The sequence below is a fragment of the Palaemon carinicauda genome, chromosome 18, assembly GCF_036898095.1.
Source record: "Palaemon carinicauda isolate YSFRI2023 chromosome 18, ASM3689809v2, whole genome shotgun sequence".
NCBI classification, from domain to species: domain Eukaryota; kingdom Metazoa; phylum Arthropoda; class Malacostraca; order Decapoda; family Palaemonidae; genus Palaemon; species Palaemon carinicauda.
Window position 1 is genome coordinate 12,012,795 of NC_090742.1, and position 6,000 is coordinate 12,018,794.

The following is a 6,000-nucleotide window of genomic DNA, read 5'->3' on the forward strand; positions in this document are numbered from 1 at the left end:
GGGAAGGCTTTGTGGATATTGGTGTCTATGATCATGATCATGCCTAGATATACCAGTTTCTAAGAGGGCTGCAGAGAGGACTTCTCGAGATTTACCATGATCCCTAGATCCTGGCAAATTTCGAGGAGCTTGTCTCGCTGGCGAAGAAGGGTTGCCTCCGAGTCCGCTAGGATCAGCCAGTTGTCCAGATAACGGAGGAGACGGATGCCGATCCTGTGAGCCCACGAAGAGATGAGGGTGAACACACTGGTGAACATCTGAGGGGCTGTGGAGAGACTGAAACACAGCACCTTGAACTGGTAGATCTTGTTGTCTAGGCAAAATCTTAGGTACTTCCTTGAGGATGGATTGACTGGGATCTGGAAGTACGCGTCCTTCAGGTCCAGTGTACACATAAAGTCTTGTGGTCTCACTGCGAGTCTGACCGTGTCTGCCGTCTCCATACTGAACGGAGTCTGCTTGACAAACCCGTTCAGGGTTGAGAGGTCGATGACTGGTCTCCAGCCTCCAGACGCCTTTCTCACAAGAAAGAGTCGACTGTAGAAGCCTGGGGACCCGTCTACAACCTCCTGGAGAACGTCCTTCTTCAACATGGTCTGGACTTCTGCCCAAAGGGCTTGCCCTCTTGCCGATCCCATGGCAAGAGAGCTCAACGACACTGGATTTGCTGTCAGGGGAGGTAGAGAGGCTGTGAACGGGACGCGATAACCCAGAGCGATCACGGAAATCGTCCAGGCATCTTCCCCGAGTTGCTGCCACCTTGTCACGCAACTTTGTAGGCATCCCCCCACTGGTGGACATGCAGGGTGACTGCCAACCCTAGCGTTTACGGCCTCGGCTGTTACCTCTAGGGTTCTTGCCTCCCCTGGAGGACTTCTTGCTTCTTCTGCTCTTGGCAGGAGAGGGCTGAGACACCTTCGGCTTCGCTGCAGTGGTCTTCTTCGTGTCCTTAGCTGGACGGGGCTGTTAAGCCACTGGAGGTTTGTAGGGCCTCAATGTCAGGGCCCTATGGATGAGGGAATCCTGGTTGGACTTCCTCCACCTCTCAGCAGTAAGCTTCACGTCCTTAGGCTCAAACAAACTCTTACCGAATACGGAAGAGTGTCTGAGCCTGCTAACCTCCGAACTGGGAACCTTCTGGTGGAACCTCTCAGCCACAGCGTCCCGACGTTTGAGAATCGTATTGGCCCACAATCAAGAGACTTGGTGGGCCAGAAACTCAATGGGCCGTGTGCCTGAGAGTAAGAAAGTCTCCAGTGCCTTCCTGGTGCTTTCTTTGGAGAGGTCCTCAGACTGCACCAGGATGCCCAGAGACCCCTGCCAGATATCAAGCCACGAAGTTGCCTGCATAGCACACTTAGCAACCTTCTCCTGGCTTAGGATCTCAGTGGCCGAGAAGGACACGTGCCGGTTAGAGAGTCTCTCAAAAGGGACTCCCCCGGTGAGTTCTCCCACAGAGTGATGCATCGGAAGACTCAAACAAGACTCCTCAAGGATCTCAAAGTACCTCCTCTGATGGACTCGAGGAGGAGGGAGGAGCTTGTTACCGGCGCTGGATCTGCTGGAGGAGGCAAGCTCAGAGAGCTGGCCCTCGACCTTGTCCCTGGCACTCTCCATCCCCTGAGACCAGGGCAAGGCTGCACTGGCCCTAGAGGGTTTCTGGGTGCCATAGACGCGGTCCAGGACCGTGTCCTTACCTTCACGAGGAGGAAACTCAGGGTCTGGGATTCCGTTGAGGTTCCTCATGAGGGTCAGGACTTGCCAGAATGCGTGTTCTGACTCTTGGTGCTCTCCTCCTGAAGGACTGGCAGCGAAGTCTCCCGTCCCCAGTGGCTCTTCCTCGGGAGACACGTGGACATCCTCGGAAGGTCTAGATGGCTCCTGCCTGATCCTTGCTGACAATTTAAGAATCGTCTCAGAGTCCTTCGGTTCCCTCCTGGGCGGGATACAGGACTCGAGTAACGAAGGGTGCAGGCTGCTTTCCACATCTGGACGAGATGACTTCTCAGGGAGAGGCGGAGCTTCCCCCATTGGTGCGATGGGGGAATGGTCCGGCTCGTCCAACTCTCCTGAGGATGGGTAGTCTTCATCCGCAGGGGAGGGAGAGAAAGTCTGGGAGGGGGGGGGGAAGAAGCCTTGCGCAAGGATCTGCGAGGACACAAATAGGCCTTGGAGGTGTTTCGACGGGAGAGACTCCTCTCTTCCTCTTCAGGCGGGAAGAAGTTGCCACTGATTTGAGACCCATTTCAGAGAGAGCGGGCTTCATTGCCTGCACAGGAGCTCTGACTAGGGTACCGAACCAGGGCTGCCGGCTGACAGTTGCCCTGTCAGACACTCCCTCTGGAGGGAAGGGGATTGTTCGATCCCTTGGAGGAGTCGACAAATGCGGGTTCGCCTGTGAAGCTGAAAAGGAAGAGTCCTTAAACCTGTCCGGGAAGCGCCCCTCCTCCGACGAGCGCGCTGGTCTGCGCTTGCGGGGAGGGGAACGAGACGAAGACCTGTCCACCTGGCGACGCTCGCGCTGGAGGGCGCGTGATCGACCCTGGCCAGAGTCGCGCGCGAAAGGATCGCGTGACACATCGGTGTGGGCGAGAGCGGGCGCGAGGGTGCGGCAGCGCGTAGGCGAGGTCACAGGACCGTGGGAGCGATGGCGAGCTGGCGATGGAACGGGCGCGCGGGCGCGCAGGAGCTGGAGCGGGCGCACGTAGGAGATGGCGAGGGCGTGTGGCGCGCAGGAGCCGGAACGGGAGGCGACCGGATACGAGGACGAGCAGCATCCTGATGCGGCCCTGGAGGGCGCGAGAGAACAGGGGCGCCTTAGCGCGTATCCGGGAGAACCGGGCGAGGGAGCGTGAGCGCCGTTTCAGGATAGCGCGAGGAAGGGATGGCGCGTAGGTTGGCGCTGGTCCGACAGGACAGGCATACTCGCCTGTGGGCGCGCTGGGCGCGCAGGCGATCGTGGGCGCACATCAGGATGTGGACGCACTGGTGTGCGCTGCTGCGGTGGGCGAGCAGGATGCGCGGTTTGATGAGGGCGCACAGGTGTGCGCTGGAGGGGTGCATGAGGTGCCATGATGACAGGAACGGGGCGCGCAACCGGAGCATCGCGCGCGGCTGGAACGCGTGCAGGATCGCGCAGTATGGAAGGAGAGCCTTGGGGTGCCAGTGAGCGCCCGTGCACTAGTTTAGGAGCCTCCTGGGCGGCGCGCTAAGATGTGGAAGCGCTGGAACTGGAACCGCGCGTGGGCGCGCTTCGCGCGTGGGCGCGCTTCGCGCGTAACTCCAGACGGGGGCTGCGAATCCAGAGGAACCTGTGAGCGCCTGTGCGCTAGCGAAGGAACCTCTTGGACTGCGCACGACGAGGCAGGAACCGGGGAACGCTGGGGCACAGGTGGGCGCTGGAGCACTGTCACAGGAATTGCTGCAGGGCGCCGGGGCACAGAAGGATGTGGGCGCGCAGGGAAACCCTGGCGTGTAGCAGGAACAGGGGCGCGCACTCGCATAGGTGAACGCTGTGGCGCTAAGACAGGAACAGCGGCAGCAGCAGGAGGGCGCGCAGGAAGAACCTGGCGCTTGAGGGCAAGAGGCGCGGTTTTGCGCTCAAGACCCTTCAGCCCCGAAGAGCCCGGTGCCTGCACAGTGGCAGGATCAGGTGGCACGCCACGCGCATCTGGAACATCAGAGGGTGATGGCAAGTCAGCAGGTCTGGAGGAAGACTGGTCACTGTGTCCCGAAGGACGGCCATCATCCGAAGGGGATCGCGAACGATCCCCGGAGAGGTCTAAGGTGGTAGCTGGCAGGATCGGCGAACGGCGAGTCGTCTCCTCCGCAGAGGACTGTGGCGACGACGAACCGAAGAGGCGCCTCCTAACTCCCTTGTGAGGGGAAGGAAGGCCTCTACGCCCACAAGGGGCCGTGGGATCAGCAGGCTGACCATTAAGGGGTCTCCGAAGAGGAGTCTCTGTAAGTGAACTCCCCCGAGGGGGAGAATCACCGGCAGGAGAGACCGTGGGACTTAGATCCTCCCTCGAAAGGTGTTCGGAGGGGAATCTAAGCTGTCAGCTACCTCAGCAACAAGAACGGTGGTTTGACTTGACCCACGAGATGTCTCCATCACAACAACGTCAACCGCAGACAGAGGATCTATCCCTGCTGTAGTTGGCGATTGTTTAACAAAAAACAGAATTATAACAATTATAATTATGTAACTGAATTTTGAATGTTCACAAATAGTAAGAACCACTGAACCCCAAAGGGAAGTGTTCCCCAGAAGCTGAAAAAGTTAAAAATACAATTAGATTTCATAAAAATAATTGAGGCAAATAAAAACAGAAAAGCAACTCAGCACGCAACGGGAAAGAAGTTTCCTTAGTAGTACATAGTAGTAGTAAAGGGTGAACGACCTCGAGTAGAGAAAGAGAACGTAGTCAAACTAAACTCCCACATTCCCTTCGCAGAGAATCCAAGTTCCCCATAGGAAAGGAGGAACAGCAAAGATAAAAAATGAATGAAGAAAGTCCAGCGATGACGATTCCCCACGGCGGACGAATTATCGGAAAGCCGAAGGAAACGACCGAAGGACCAAGGGGGAGAGGCCGCGCCCCATGACGAGAAACCGTGGTGGCCTAGCACTACCGGTGTCATTGTCGTACACTACAACACAGCACAAACACTGAAAAGAAAACTTACTACATTTCTATACACAAAAATATATACATAACATAAAGAATGTTTATATATATATATATATTACAAGTATAAGAAAAAGTAAGTAAAAAGACAAAAAGCATCAATGGCTGTCAAAAACCGAGAGTGAGAGCGGACACGTCCGCTCACCGCCTGAGCCAAAAGTAAAGTAAGCTCATCACACAGGTGTGTGTGTGTGTGTGGGGGGGGGGGGGGGGGGGTTAGCAAGCTACCCCTCCCTAACCCCCACTAACTAGCGATGGGGGTAGTAAACACTCGTTAAAATTCTAATGGCTCGTCATTTCGGCTACGCGAAAGTAATAACCCATATTAAATAGCGTGGTTTGTATTTCAGTTACGGAACAAACCCCTATTAAATAGCGTGGATTGTATTTCAGTTATGGAACAAAAGGCTTGTATTTGTGCAGAAACCTTTTTTTGGCTAAACTACCTTGCGCTGAATCATATCTCATACATAAAGAACAAAGGTTTATATTTGTGAAGTTATAAAGGAATTTTAGCTACCATAACCATACCAACATAACCTATCCTACAATTCCAGGTTTTTTTCTTTACTTACCAAGGGATTACAACTGCCTTGAATAGGCCTTCCAATCCCCTAACTGTTTCACATACATACCTTTAATCAAAACGTTTCCCAATGTATCAAATTCAAATTGTTCCTTACCTAGGTCTAGGATGTTGAAGATCAAGATCTCTCTGTAGTTAGGGGACTATTCATTGGAGTCCACTTTTTACTGTTGGGTGACGGTACAACATAGCTGCTTTTAGCAAGTTGTGGAGTTGTTCGTACCACTTGTTCTGACGAATTAATAAATTTATATAATTATAACATTCAAGTTGTGGGTAAGAAAGGTAGGCTATGGGTAAGCAAGGTAAGCTGTGGGTAGGAAAGGTAAGCTGTGTCTAGGAAAGGTACGCTACGTGTAGAAAGGTAAACTATGAGTATTAAAGGTAATGTTATGGTTTTTAAGGTCAGGTAAAGTATGGGTAGGAAAAGAATGGGTAGGCAAAGTATCGGTAAGTAAGGTAAGGGTAGGTAAGGTAAGGTTTAGTAAGATAAGTGCAAGTGAGGTACAGGCATGTAATGTGAGGTTAGGTAAGCTAAAGGGAAGTAAGGTGAGGTTAGGTAAGAATATGTAATATGAGATTAGGTAATGGTATGTAATATGAGGTTAGGTAAGGGAAGGGTAGGTAAAATGAGGCTAGGTTAGGTAAGCTTAGGTAAAATGATGGTAGGCACAGTAAGGTAAGAGTAGATATGTTAAGAGTAGGTAAGACAAGGATAACTTA

At 53.3% G+C, this 6,000-nt stretch overlaps 1 long non-coding RNA gene across 1 annotated transcript in view; it reads right to left on the reverse strand.

Moving 5' to 3' along the window:
* LOC137656969 (uncharacterized) overlaps nt 1–6,000 on the reverse strand; it is a 118,794-nt gene that overhangs the window by 112,255 nt on the left and 539 nt on the right. The window contains exon 2 of the long non-coding RNA XR_011047067.1: nt 5,375–5,508. This is a non-coding gene — a long non-coding RNA (uncharacterized lncRNA). The remainder of the gene's footprint in view (nt 1–5,374; nt 5,509–6,000) is intronic.